Source organism: Camponotus floridanus, unplaced genomic scaffold, assembly GCF_003227725.1.
Source record: "Camponotus floridanus strain SB8 unplaced genomic scaffold, Cflo_v7.5 scaffold6, whole genome shotgun sequence".
Lineage (NCBI taxonomy): Eukaryota > Metazoa > Arthropoda > Insecta > Hymenoptera > Formicidae > Camponotus > Camponotus floridanus.
The window spans coordinates 1,764,940-1,779,836 of record NW_020229769.1 but is presented as its reverse complement, the minus strand read 5'-3'; positions in this window follow the sequence as shown (position 1 = coordinate 1,779,836).

Genomic DNA, 14,897 nt, shown 5'->3' with positions numbered 1-14,897 from the left:
CGCATTTTCGTCGATTCATGTTTAACAATAGCTTCTCATATAGAACGGCTCCACTTGTCGAGAATATTAAAAAAGCAGACAAATATAATGCGTAAATAATGTATGTGATCGCTTAAGCTGCTGTTTTAAGATAGTTTCGCGTTTAAATAATTCTGCAGATCAATAAACTATAATTTTGTCGAAAAAATATTTTTCTTATCGAAGTTATTTTCAAGAGACGGTAGGATATTATACATTTATAGATCAAACATTTCCAATTAATTCAAGCGAAACAATTTGCACACTTATTACAACCTCTTAATAAACTTTATTCGATAAACAATACATTGCAGTGATTAACAAGAAAAAAAATTCGCTGTACTCTTCCCGCTGCATTAATAATTAATTTTATTTCCCAGCATCGGTGGTGACGAATGAAAAGCCATTCTTTATTACGTCATCATCAAGAATGCCAATATTACTGTAATATCGCGTGCATTTTATACCAATTTGAAATTCCACGTAATAAACGTCGTGGTACATGATGAAACTGCAACGTGAAGCGTGTTGGCTTCATAAAGTGTCCAAATAGAAACCGCCGGCCAAAATTGCTTCGGCGGTACGTTAAACGCGCGTGAAAGTTGCACGGCAAGCTTAGGTTGTCTCGCGCTGCCAATTAATAATCTCGGCGACATCACGCGAATTAATTTAAAAAAAAAACTGCCGTCCTCCGACGTCGTATTCGATAACGCGCGACGGTCACGCGATCGGAAGGGAAGATAAAGACAAAAGCCGAATCGGTCGCGATTCCCCTAATTAACGAATTTATTAAAATCGCACGGTGCGTTCTCTCTCCCTTCCGCATGCGCGATTCCTTTCGCCGACGTACCGGTGACTAATAACCCGATTTCCTGTAAATTTCGCCCGGTCTCCCCGCGCCTTTTTTTCCCTAGGAAATAACCGGTTTAATCAGGGACGGCTTCCTTCCCGTGCTATTTGCACGAAATTTCGGACTTTCGAGCCCGCACGATACATGTGGGTGGCACAGCTGCGCCGAATGCCGGCTAAAATTAGAATGTGTGCGTGTATGCACGCATAGTCGTGTATGTGCGCGCGCGCACGCGAACACGCGGGTCTCTTTCTCCTTCCGTTTTTCACCGCGTGTATCTCACCGGCTCTCTCCGGCCACCCTCTTTCACCCCTTTCTCTAGCCCTCTCGCTCCGTCGCTGGTCGCGCACTTTTTTCTCGTGTCTGCGGACGAAGATCGGTCGCTTGCCACGAGGAGAGAGGACGAGGAGTGGAAAATGAGAGGGGTCGAGGGAGAGAAAAAGCGGTGGTAGAGCGGAGAACGGGGGGGAGCGCGAGGAGGGGAAAGGGGCGCCGAAAGAGAGAAACGCCGACGGAAAGAGCGAGAGGGAAACCAGGAGAGCTGAGAGGGTCGATAGGTGGGCACCGACCACCCCAAAAGTCCGCGCACCACCGCCTGGTACGAAGGGTCGACGAAGAGGCGACGACGCTCGCTTTATAAATATCTACCGTAGAACGTTAAACAGTTCCCTCGTCGCTAATGAAAATAGGTATGGAGACTGGAGTTGGCGTTCGTCTCCGCGCGATCTGACGATGTTCTACGGACACGTGTGTACCTCCGGGTTTAATTATTTCTTCTTAAAAAGCTCCAGCCGTAACGCCTGTACTTTAACAGTAATAATTCTAGCTCGCTCTAGCTTTAGCTAGCGCCAATTCGCGACCGCCCATGTAACGCGACTAACGAGATGCACACGAGAGTCATGACGACCAAAAAATCGCCGACTCTGTGTTTTGCGACAATGTCGAGGCGCGCACGGTTCGGCTAAATGAGCCGTCTTTGATTTTGGACACGAAGAATGTATTTTTAGCAAATTGTAATTACGCAGTCGTACGTCCGTCTCCTCTTCCGCGCGAGCGGTGCGTCAAACAATATTATTTCTCGCGCGCGCCTGTGCGAGCACGAAACGGTATTCATTTACGTTGCACATAAAGAGAATATATGTACAAGGCAAAAATGGCGGTAGACGTCCAACAAAAATAGGCACGAGAGAATACATTTCCACAAAATTATTATCATGCAATGTATAATTACGTGCAGTACGTAGAGAATTGTTCGCGATAAAAAGAGATGCGACGACTCGCGAAATCAAGAAGCAAAAAATAATTAGTTGCAGCAGAGGAAGCTTGCTGTTACTTAATTAATTATATTCGTACACACATTCGGTCTTTTCGCATTTCTCCCAGCGTCTATTTCGATTTTCACAGTTTATTTAGATAAATGATTGGGCTCTTGAAACAGGACCGAACGCGCACGGAATCGCCGCGCACCATAAATCCGTCACTGTCGATTATATTTTCCATTTCCATAATCAACGACAAAACGAAGTAAAGGCAACGCGATTAAGACAATTTTAGTTTTCTTTAGTTAAATTTTTGAGTATTAATTCTAAAATATTAAATCACTATTAGAATTAATCATTTTTTGAATTAAAATCATTCTGTGCAAAATACTTTCTGCAATTTCGTAGTATACTAAGTATATCTATATATTTATGAATATTTCTTTTTTTATTCATAATTGAATATATCGTATAATTTACATATATATCACAAAAATACAATGGATATTAATGCAAAATATATTATTGCATTATTTTAATGAACATTACTCTATTCTTAACCAATATTTTATATTTTCACGTATAATTTTATATATATGTATAATTATAAGTTAATGATAATAAGTCGCTCAGTTTATTGTGAGATGAAACATTCATTATTTTTTTTATATCTTCCTTTACTGCTTTCCTTAATGCTTAATACAACTGAAAAGAAGCTTAGTGCTTCTAGAGTTAAAGGATAAGTACGGTAATTCGCGAAAGTAGAGATGCGGAAAGAAGACATCACCAGGTAGGAGTTACCTCGGCAAGTTACAGCCTGGCCGAGGATGTCGGCTGACGTCTGAGATTTAGAAGCCGCAAAATAACAAAAGCTTAAACAATTTCCGGCTACAAAAGCGGAGCCATTCTCGTGCTCGACGTCGCGCCATTGTTTGCCCCCGCTGGTCACGGGCAGGAGCTGCGGAACCGCGATGGGTCGACAGAGGGGAAGGGTGGTGCGGGTCACGGAGTCGGGGTAAGAGAACTTTATAGCACAGCACGTTAATATATCTCGCGAATGCAATATCGCTTTAACGGTCGCGTTATTCCTGGAAGGAAACGAGGAACTTGTCGCAAAAAAAAAATGCTAGCACACTTTAACTTGACCAATTGAACCTTTACAGTCGTTTGGCTTCAATACGTTACATTTATTAAATATATAAACAAAGAAATAATTTTTAAAACGTTCACCAATTTCATTAGACTTTGAGACGGCACACATTAAGATTTCTAATCTGACTTTTCAATTATATTAGTCCTGCTGTGTGTTTTTCAAATTTTCGTATCATCTAATGCACAATTGCTAAGAAGAAAAAAATTATACATTAAAATAATATCCGCCTTAATTATTACTAAAGCATTAAAATATTATCTCTGCTTCAAGAAATATAAGTAGTAGAGCGTTGATTATTTAAAAATATCGACTCATACATTAGTATTAATTTAAGAATTAAAGAATAAGTAGAAGAAATAAGAGTATAAACCGACATTTCTTTCAGAAGATTTTTTCCTTTCGTATGAAGTACACATATATGATCAGACGTCAACTTAAATGCTATTCAGCGCGACTATATCTTCACATAATCCGCTCCTTACATCTATGGAACTGTACAAAGACCTCGCGATACGTGCAGTGAGATATCAAACGGACCGGGAGGAAAAGCGTATAGCGTTTGTAGTCGGTGGCGTTGCAGTGGCGCGGGCGATGCTCATAGTGGTAGTGGTAGTGCCAGCCAGAGATGGTAGTGGTTCGGGCGACGGTTATCAAAATTGCGCGTGCCATTATAATTTTAAAGCCGGCTTTCCTCGTAGTAACGTCGCCTGGTCGTTGGTCCAGGAGGCAGGAGGCGGCGGAGGGATGGTGGAACGACCGGGCGGGAGAGGGGACGAGGGAGAAGGGAAGACCGGCGAGAGCGTTACGCGGTGGACATAGGTAGAGGAACAGGAAGGCGGAGGTGGAAGAGGATGGCGGCGGCAGTGACGGCGACCGAGGCAGGACGGCCGAGGAGGACGGCGGGGCTCCGGCTCTCCGTGCACGCTGGGGATTGAAGTTCGGGACGACCGACCGGGAGCGGCGGGGGTGAGGGAGAAGGGCCGGCAAGGGTGGGTCATTTATTTCCCTCCCGCACGGCATAATTTATCGCGAGGATTTTCGCGAGAGCACGCAGAGAGCGCCGCGATAGAGGAAGAGGCAGGTAGGCGTGTGTAGAGAGAAGAGAAACCGTAAGAGGGTCGGCAATGGGGGCCGAGGGGGAGGAGGGGGTAGGGTGGAAAAAGGGTGCCGCCGTCGCTGCCGCTAATGCCAGCCGCTGGCGGTATCAAGGAACCGATGTAAATGGAGACGGGATATACTTATCCTACGCGTGTTGGTTCTTACGCCTTGCGTTTAACAAAAGAAGAATCGAGTCGAAAGGAAAAATGTTTCTGTAGAAAAAAAAAGAAACAAAAATACAAAAGATGCGAGTTATCGACAAGAGAAGCCTAATAATGCGTTACGAGCCATTGTATAAAATCATAAAAAAAAAAATTATCGTTGAAAAAGCAATTGTCTTCTTTTATGTATTTCGAGAATGTACTGCAATTATTTTATGCAATGCACTACGGTTGCATTGGTACCGCAGGAGTATTAATGCTATTCAAAAATATTTAGTTATTAAACAACATTTTACATATAATTTTATAATTTTGAAATCACAACAAGCTAAAATTGTTAATATACTCGCATATGTATATCCAAGACGTTAATAGAAATGTATTACAATATATAAATGTATGTTCGTTATTACATCGCATAAATTCTCATATGTTAAGTATTTTATCGCATTCCTACCAGCCTGGAAATATTTAATTACATTAATTATTTAAATATGCATTCTCCTCAATTATAAAATGAGGTAATTAATATTAACTTTTTGCAATTAAACCCTTAAAACAAAAGATCGCTTGATTAACATCCCATTATCGATGAAAAATATATTATTCTTAAAAACTAATAAAAGTTAAGCTCGAGCGCCAGAATTCAATCTCATCTATATACAAACCGATTACACGTAAATTCTATCGGAATAATTAATTTATTCGATATATTTCTCCTATATATAGCGAATACTCTAGCAACTACTTAAGATACATGCTTTGCTTCAAAATTCTCTAATAATTTTTCACGTCTTGAATAAATAAGTAGCACCTTCTTATTTAAATGTGAAAATAATTTACTAATAAAATAATAATTTTTTATTTTTACATTAGTATTAGCAAACTAGATGCCAATAGAAATTTGTCAAATTTTATATTTAACTTTTATATTTAAATTTCTGTTGATCGTTATATTTTTGATGAGGTGATATTCTTCATAAGAAGGTTGCCAGTTAAAAAAGGGCGTGATAACCCTAACCGCGTGACACCATCATTGATTTTCGTCCACGTGGAAGAGGTTACCCCCGGCAAAAGCACATAGGAAAAAGGGTGGACTGTAGGATCAAGAACGACAAGAAAAATGTGGCAAGTTTCTTCGCAAGCACCAAAAAAAAAGTCTTGAAAGCCATGTCCTTCTGACCAGACGTGAAGCTCTCCAACTAACAAGGATCAGAAATAACGAGATAAGCTTAAAGAGATTTCCGGTAAATGTAGCAAATAAAGAACGCAGGAATACAAGAGGAAACAAAACAGTAAAGATATATAGAAAGAGAAATAAATTTTAAACGATATTTTAAATAAGATAGATATTAAGAAAAGAACAACTTAAAACAAAATTTTAAATGTTTAATATTTGTTTTATAATTTAAATGTATCGGGTATGATCGTAGTTGCAGACATACGATTTTTTCTAATTATTATTAGACTTATTACGTATGCATTTCGTTGATATTATTAAAAATCCATTTTCAAGACTCTTAAAATATATGCAAAGAAAAATAAAAAGCGATCGAACGTGTCAAAAATTAAAAGTTAATTATCTAACATTATAATACTACAGAAGTGTTTAACGTAGAATAAAATTCTTAATACTCAGCTACTACTCGTACTTAGAGATCATAAGATATTTTGCACCTTATGAAAATCGAAGAAACTGAATAGTGACGTGACAGTAACGGCATATGTGATACGCGTGACCGTATGAACCTATCATTGATTTCCGCCGACGTACCGGAGGTTAACCCCAATAGAGGGACAATGTCGGAGCAAGAAATACAAAAAAAAAGAAGCAACGTCCGACGAATATTTCGTGCGGGACAGGCCGGAACGAGGACGTCGCAGACAAGAAACGGGGTAAAGTTACGACGAGGGTGGCGGCGCGAGGCAGAATTTGAATCGATTCGGAAGCCTTGAAAGTCTAAGGGATGTTGTTCCGAAATTGATCCTCGGCACACGGCGCCATCGCCCGCGTAAAAGTTGCGTACTGCGCACACCCCTGCACCGAGAACCCCTTCTACGAACCCCTTTCCCACCCCTACGATGGCGAAACGACAAGCCGGCGTGCGAGGGGACAACAGAGCGGTAGGGAAGAGGGAGAGCGACGGGAACGGGGGTTCGGTAGCGGAAAGCCACTCTGGTGCGACCTCAGAGGGGAAAAATACATACGTCGAAGTGCGCTGGTCGCGAGGGTGGCGGCGCAGTAGCGCCGTCGACGGTGATGGTGGAAAGGTGGGTAAAAAGTGCGGTGAGTCCGGATTGGACCGTTATCCTGGGGTGGGGCACCTTCTGGATCCCCGCCGCTAAACCCTTGCGTCCCGCGAACCTCTCGCGCCGCCGTGGAAACTAAACTACCGTCGCGGAAAAGCCGTGTCCCCCTTTCCCGACCTCGCCTTTTCCACCGAAAATATTTTCCCGGCGGAGTGCGAGGGCACCGTCACTCTTGCGTGCATCCCTGAGCCCTCATGGAATTCTGATCTTGCTGAGAAAACGAGCCTTGGGAAATTTCGAGAGGACAAAGGGTCGTTAATTTCGGAGAGACTTTACGTGCAAGTAGAAATTTTAGAGAATGGATAATCGCCGTACCCCTCTTCCCCTGACCCTCCTTCTTGGCAACATGTAATTATCGTTTTTAACAAACATCGATAAATTATTAATTTAATGATCTTTAAAAGAAGAGCAATTAAAAAGAAGAAGCACATCACGTGTTAGCCATTATTTTTATGATACACACACACACACACATACACATTTAATGGACAATTTATCAAATATATTTTAACACAAACACGATTGAATACTAGTTTTATTACCTTTAAATTTTCAGTATTAAATATTTAAACTTCATACTATGATTTAGTTGAACATTTCAACTAAAAATTACATTTTTACCTAAGAATTAATTTTTTTTTCTACTTTTAATTATGAGAAATAAATATTCTTCAATTTCTTTTAATTTATCGCTAATCTATGTCTTCATATAGACCAAAAAAAAGAGAGAGAGATAGAGAGAACGCAAAAAATGACTGACACGAGAGCAAAGTTCCATACTCTCAAGGGTATCCATAGGTTATTGGATCTATAGCGACTGGTGATATCTTTGAAGGTATGGATCGAAAGGACAGCGCGCGGCGTGTGGGAAGGGAAAAAACGCCGCTGGTTGCGAAAGGCTCCTTGTCGCCTAATGGAAATTCCACGTTTTGTCGCGAACGAACGGACGGACCGACGAGTCGGCGGGCCACTCGGAAAACGTAAAAATTGTCACTTTCAGCCGGCGCGCTTTGCATAATGCGCGTTACGCGAGGCGATCAGCATTCATAGAATAATTTCGTTCTAGAGATGCGGGCGTGTGAGCGCGAGCGCGAGTGGACGCGCGCGCACGCTCTCGCGACCTATCTGTCCGCCACGGCTGACAGGTTTTCCGCGGACCCATTTTAATTATCTCATCCTCCGAATTATTCGCTCGGGAGAGCGCGCGACCTGCCTTCGGAAACAACCGAAAAACTCTTTTTTCCCATTAATCTGTCTGCGCCGTTTCGTCTCCGGATGAGAACATCCGAAGGCGAATCGCGCCAGGATGTAAAAGACCGCGAGTGCTTCTTTCCCGTTTCGTAAAGCGAACGAATCGAGCTCTCCGGCGGTGATAAATATATAACAATTCTGCGCGACATATGCGTACGAGTATTATCGTGTTATGGTCAGTACGATTAAATTGTAGTATATGATTGAAAGTAATCAATATTTAATATTTAATTAAACTGATGTATATAGAATTAAAAAGTTACTCGCAATATTTGTGTAAAATGTAAATGTAAGCGCTATTCAGGGGACGCAAGTAATGTTACTTTACGTAGAACGCACATGTGTACCACGTAAAATAACTTTATTCATTATCTGTAACTAGTACATTTGTATCTCTCGTTTTAATGGATTTTCGGATTTTCAACAAATATATCCAGCAAACTTATTTTGAGAATGTAAAATATTATTTTTTTCGCCGTCCGCTGTATATTTATACAGACTGATATTCCAATTACCGACGCCAAGGAAATTTTAACATAAAGCAGTTTACGCAGAGCGTGCATATGTCCGAGTATAAAAGAGAGCACGCTCTGAAAGGCAAAGGAACTTTGGTGATGAAAATTCTTGCATCATGCAAACGTCCGTGACGCTGCCGTTTCCGCTTTTGCAATTTCACCGAGGAGTGTCACCGGTCGCCCTCATCGTCAAAGGAACCCGAAATGCGAGCCCGGGCGGGCGAGTAGACGCGCGTACACATCGCACCGCCTTTCTGTAGGACGCTTACAGCTTACGGCGTAATTAAAAGCTCAATTTATTCGTCGCGCACGCCACCAAAGACGGCCTCGTCTCATTCATGAAACGCACGGCCGAGCGCTTCTTTACAATTAGCTACGTCGTTTTTGGTCATCGCGACGCGACGCGATGCGACGCTGGCGGTTGCGAAAAGCGAGAAACGCGCGGATAAAATGGACGAAAAAAAAGGTGCTTCCAGATCGCAACATCCCCCGCGATAATTAATCAAGCTAAGAAAACCGTACGACCGTGAATCGTTTGCCGATGGAGAGAGGAACAAGCAAGGGAGGGAGAGAGAGAGAGAAAGAGAGAGAAAGCGGCTGGTGTTCGAAAGAGGGTGAAACGAAAAAAGGGGAGAAAGAGATACTAAACATAGAGAGGTGGCAGCAGCTTGTAGGCAGGGAATTTGGCGGGAAAAACGAATCCAAACACGACGTCGGGGAATGAGCGAGAGGAGCAATACATTACGTTCTTTTGCTAGTAGAGACTACGACGGAAGGAAAAACGTAATGGGGGAGGAAAAGGGAGAGAGAACGGAAGGACCCATGGGTCTTTGCGGGACGCTCTTCGTCTCTCATTCGCTCGTGTGTCGTTCGCATTTTTCTCCCTTGTACCGATACTCTTTCCCCTTCTGCGCTTTTTTTAGACGACTACACCCCGGTAGGGGGAATCAACCCTTCACCCGTAACGATGTACCCCCCCACCAAGTACGGTCCACCACCACTGCGATCCGTCAGGGATGTGGGGGCGACAGGCACGGACGAAGGGTAATTTTTAAAACGCCGCTTGCGGGAAAATAAAAATTAGCCGAGGGAGGGAGGTACCATCGGTCTTCTCCCGAGGGGAAAGACGGAGGCACAACGAGCGAGAGAGCCGACATTCGACGCGCAAGTGGGAAGAAAGACGGGCGGAGAGACGGACATGGAAAAAAGTCGGGGATGGAGGCTCATTTTTCAGAAGGAGAAAAAAATTTGGGAGGGTGGAGGTCAGGATCCCGAATTGCTCGCGATGGAGGGGAAAAGCGGCGCGAGAGGGGAATGCAAAAAAAAATACTATCGGGAGAGCGATACCCCTCCAACGTACCCCCTTCCTTTACACGCGGCTGGATCAGAGAAATTTACAGGGTGTTCCAGAAGGTATCGTTCCACCCGCATTTGTTGGCGCACGCGATGCGTCACGAGGTAACACGTTATAGTATACCGGCCGATCAATTTGGCGGGAAACGATCGAACCTTTCACGGTTGAAAAGCCAACTGACGTCTGACAGATTGGCCGTCGCACCCACCACAAGCGTTGACCTACTCGCATGTAATAAATACCGAGACGGGTATTTAAGTAAAATATTATAATGCAGCTTGCTTCTAAATCAATTGTCAGACACTTCCAAGCCAGAAAAGTAATTCGCAAACAGTTTTAAACAAAAATCTAAAAAAAAAATCGCGCTGATTTATTATTATTTAATTATTATTATCCTCTGTTTTAATTTAAGTAATTGTAAGTTAATAAAATCATATTCTATAATTTACTAAACTAAGAATGTTTTTTAAAAGTAATGCATTCCGAAAAAGATTGTTGAGATTAGACAAGGATATTTTTAATTATAGTTCTATTGGTAATTATCACTTAAAAAAATATCGTAGTGCTGACAGCTCTCGTTTTGTTCTCTCATCGGATTCAGAGAAATTTATAGGTTGTTCCAGCAGCTATCGCTTCCCACAGATTTATTAGCACGTGCGATGCGTTCGCGGGGAAGCCCAATATAGCAAAGAGAAATCTACAGAGATCAATTAATTTTCTTTAGAAAGCAAATATAGTCTTGACTCATGCTTGCTATTTTAAGCATCGAAAAGATAAATTGATAAAACTAACTGGCTTAATTTAATTTGCTCTGAAAATTTTTGACCAAACCGTTGCAAACGTGTTTCAATGATGCGTCATGTCGATGCGCATATCATTAATGTCATCTCAGATTAATGTCAGCTACGTCTATCTCTTCCGATGCTAAATCGCTGCGCCATGTTTATATTGGTAGCGTCATTCGATTGAACTAACCGCATCGTTATCGTCCCTAGAGGAAAAATCATAGAGATTTCACCGAAAGTATCGGTTTGTACATGTTTATTGGCACGATGCGATGCGTCATGGGAAATCGCGTTATAGAGAGGAGAACGATCGGTTTGACGGAAATCCACCGAAATTTCCACAACGCAAGTTCGATCGCATCGAACACCTATGTTATGTGATACAAATTCACTAGCTTGCATAACAGAGATTTGCTAGTATAACGCGTGTGTATGTATATAACGTAAAAGTAGCAATCAATAAATAAAAATAAAAGTGAAGAGTAAGAAAAATATGTAAAAGTACGAGCAAATAACAACACGTGCAAGTCTGACATTGAAACTACTGTTTTTTTTTATAATATAATTTATATAAGCAAAAGTAAAATGTAAAAGAAAATTAAGAAAAAACTGCATAGTTAAGTGATAACTCTGATAATGGCTCATCAATTTTGAAAATAATGAATTGAATTTTGATACATTATTCAGCAAAGAAAACGCACACTTTATCTACGAGAAATATTATGACAAGTGTCACTACAAATACAACATATAGCATGTGTGGAAATGAAAGGAACGCCATGCTACGTAAATTTTCGTATGAAACGCGTTATTACTGCCAATTAAAATTCTCCAGTGCAATTCTCACGAAATGCTTCAACAACGAAAATCGTAATATTTCGCGCGGAAACTGAGATAAATTCGATTTTTCGATATCGAAAAAAATCTCACACACTCTCTCAGAAACGTCAACGGCCCTTTTGGAGAAGTTGCATTGCTCGAAAACGCACGATCTATGACAATTAAAATGCGCGGATTGAAATAATTTTCCGTATTATACGCATTCGTCCGCCTTCTCCCATTGCGAATCATCCTAGTCCAATGCCGCACAGCTCACTCTTGATTAAGTTACCCTCCATTCTCGCGCGAACGATCGTTCGTATGTCGAGAACTGTTCCGCGCACATTCGTAATTCGTAGCAGGCCGCACTTAGCCGTACTAAATTGCATTCGTGAATCTCGTTAGGTAGCGTTTCTAGTCGAGCGCGACTGCTGTTCCCGCAATTTCGCACAGTGGATAGTCGTCGAAGGCGAAATCATATCTCGAATTCGTGAGAAACTCGATGAGCCTTCCATCAACAATCTCAGAATAATATCGTATCGATGAAATTGCCGTGAAATGTGTGTGCGGTATAAATGCGGGATAATCGAAGAATAACTGCTGTAGACATTTAAAACTATATCTGATATGTCGATGATCATCGCTGTTTATGAAAATTATAACTGATTCTACACGTATTTATTTGCATCAAATCTCAACTTACAATCACAAATCGGATTTATTTCGATAATTAATTAAGTAGCAAAGGAGAGAGAAAGAGAAAGCAGGGAGAGGGAGAACAATATTAACAATATCGAAAATGCCCGATCGAATTTCATCGCTTGCATTTGCTGATCGATTAACAGCTTCGCAGAGGAGCATAATGTTCTTGAATAATTTTCCAGTATGACAATCTTAATACGAGCTAACGCTCATCTACTGCGTAATTCGAGCTTCAAAAGAAAAATTTGATACTAAAAACATTGACTATGTTATCGGATATTTTATCTCAGAAACGGATAGAGATCGTTGCCAATGAAACATTATTGTCAAAAAACTAAAATTAAGAGAGAGATTTTTTAATGAAAATTAAAGACACTATAAAATTAATTTTTCTTTAAAAAAAATGAAAAAAAAAACACAGTCTGTTTTAAACAAAAAAATATTTTGTTAATGTTTGATAAAAATATATGAAACGCATATAATATGAGATAGCATGCATATATTTATGCATTTATACTTAAGAATTAAAAAAAAAATAAATATGAAAATGACCGTTAAAAATTGATTGCAAGAGAATGAAGCAGCAATTTTCTTCAATTTCATTTCGCGTCATTTACAATAATACAAAGTATACTCTAGAATCCCATCAAACGGCAGACACTCACATTTAATGCATGTTTCATTGTGCCACGATAACCATCCCGCGAAAGATCGATGGGGAAGCTCTATAGCAAATTCGAATACCAATATTGCATTCGTTACATAACATATTGTCAATGAAGAAAATTAAAAAGATTCAATTAGTCATTCATCAAAATTAAGATAAATGTAACGAAAATACACCTGGACTTATAACTATAAAAAATAATTTCATTAATCTCACTAAAGAGAGAAAAATACAGTTTATTTTTTTATCATATTTTCGCTTTTTTATTTCGAATTTTATTTTGTATCGGATATTCCACAATTTCAGAGTCCTTAATTTAAATACTATATTCGTTAATCAACCTGAATTGATTGAAGAATCTAAAATATACTGTATTATCTATAATACTGTATTTATCTATAATAATGACAATTTGATATTCGAAATTAAGATTTATCATTCGTGAATTAAGTTTTAATTGATATTATTTTTTCATACATAATATCTTATATGTAGAGCAATAATGCGGCATTGTATGAGCCGTGTAGTTCTATTACATTAGTTCTATTACATTTATATTCTCGACATATCCTCCCCCGATTCGTTTCTTGTATGTGGTAACAAACGGCGTGGCGCGCACGTAGGTACAGCATTATCCGTATGCAAAATAATTACGAATAGCAGTGCATGCGCGGCGGAATTTTATGTAAATCCGAAACCGCGGGCGCTCGTCTTAAGCTGCGCTACCCTGTGTTTTATTTTCGCAAAACGCCAGCTTAATACCCTAATTAATGTAATTTGGTTTCTATAGCAGGAGCAACTTCCTCTCACCACTGATTTCTCGCGCCCTGAGTCCTCCCGCCCCCTGTGTCGCCCTCGTCCCCTTTACTTTAGCCACCCGACGGCGGCCACCCCCTTTCCGGCCACCGAACGGCCCGATGGTCATCTAAACTTTTCCCGTAATTAGTTATAAATTTCATTCCCGTTCTACGTAACAATATTCCTACGCGACCTCACTGGAACACCGTGTAGTGGTGGTCGCAGGAGGAAATGTCTGGGGAGTAGGAGAGAGAGAAAGGGGGGAGGGGATAGAAGAGAGTAAGCGCGTGAGAGGGACAACTTTAGGGGAAAAAAAAACGGGAAAGAAAGACGCGCGAGGGAGATGAGAGAGAAGGAGATGCTGAATTTCGTTTCCCGCCAGCAGCGGTACCTGTCAGAATTACGGAGGAAGGGGTGAACAGTCGAAGGGGAGGGATGGATGATGCGGCTGGAGGGGTTTGATGAAACCCGGACGATCAGAGAGAAAGAGAAAGAGAGAGAAAGGGAAAGAGAGAGACATGGCGTAGACTAACAGCGGTGGCAGGAGGGATACGAAAGAGGATGGCGAGGCAGCGCGCGCTAACGAACGAACGAACGAACGAACGAACGAACGAACGAACGAACGAACGAACGAACGAACGAGCGAACGAACGAACGAACGAACGAACGAACGAACGAACATGGTATAAAGAGAGCAGGACGGAGAAAATTCGAGCCCTCTACACCCTCTAACCAAGTGGAGGAGCCTGGTGGGGGTGGCGGCCATTTTGCGAGCCGCGAAAAACAGCCCTACCCGAGATAGCGCGAAGGGGGCTTCTGCCACCGAACCCAACATCCACTGCTTCCCCCCTCTCCCTTCCCTTCTTCCTTTTGCTCTCTTTTCTTCCCTCTCCTCCTTCTCCAACCATCCCTCCAAGAGCCATCCCCTCGAACCCCTTGCGTCCTTGCACACGTACACGCGTATTTCTCTCGGGCGCTCTTATTCGCACGGTACTTCCTACGACCCTGTATTAAGAGCAAAATGTGGACGAACATTAGACACTAACGCTCGTTTAAAAATACATTCGTATTTGCGAACTCTCTGGCAGTCGGGCTCGGTTGTACGGCATAAAGAAGACCGAGGAGCTTCGTAGCTGGCTAGGTCCAACGCGAAATTT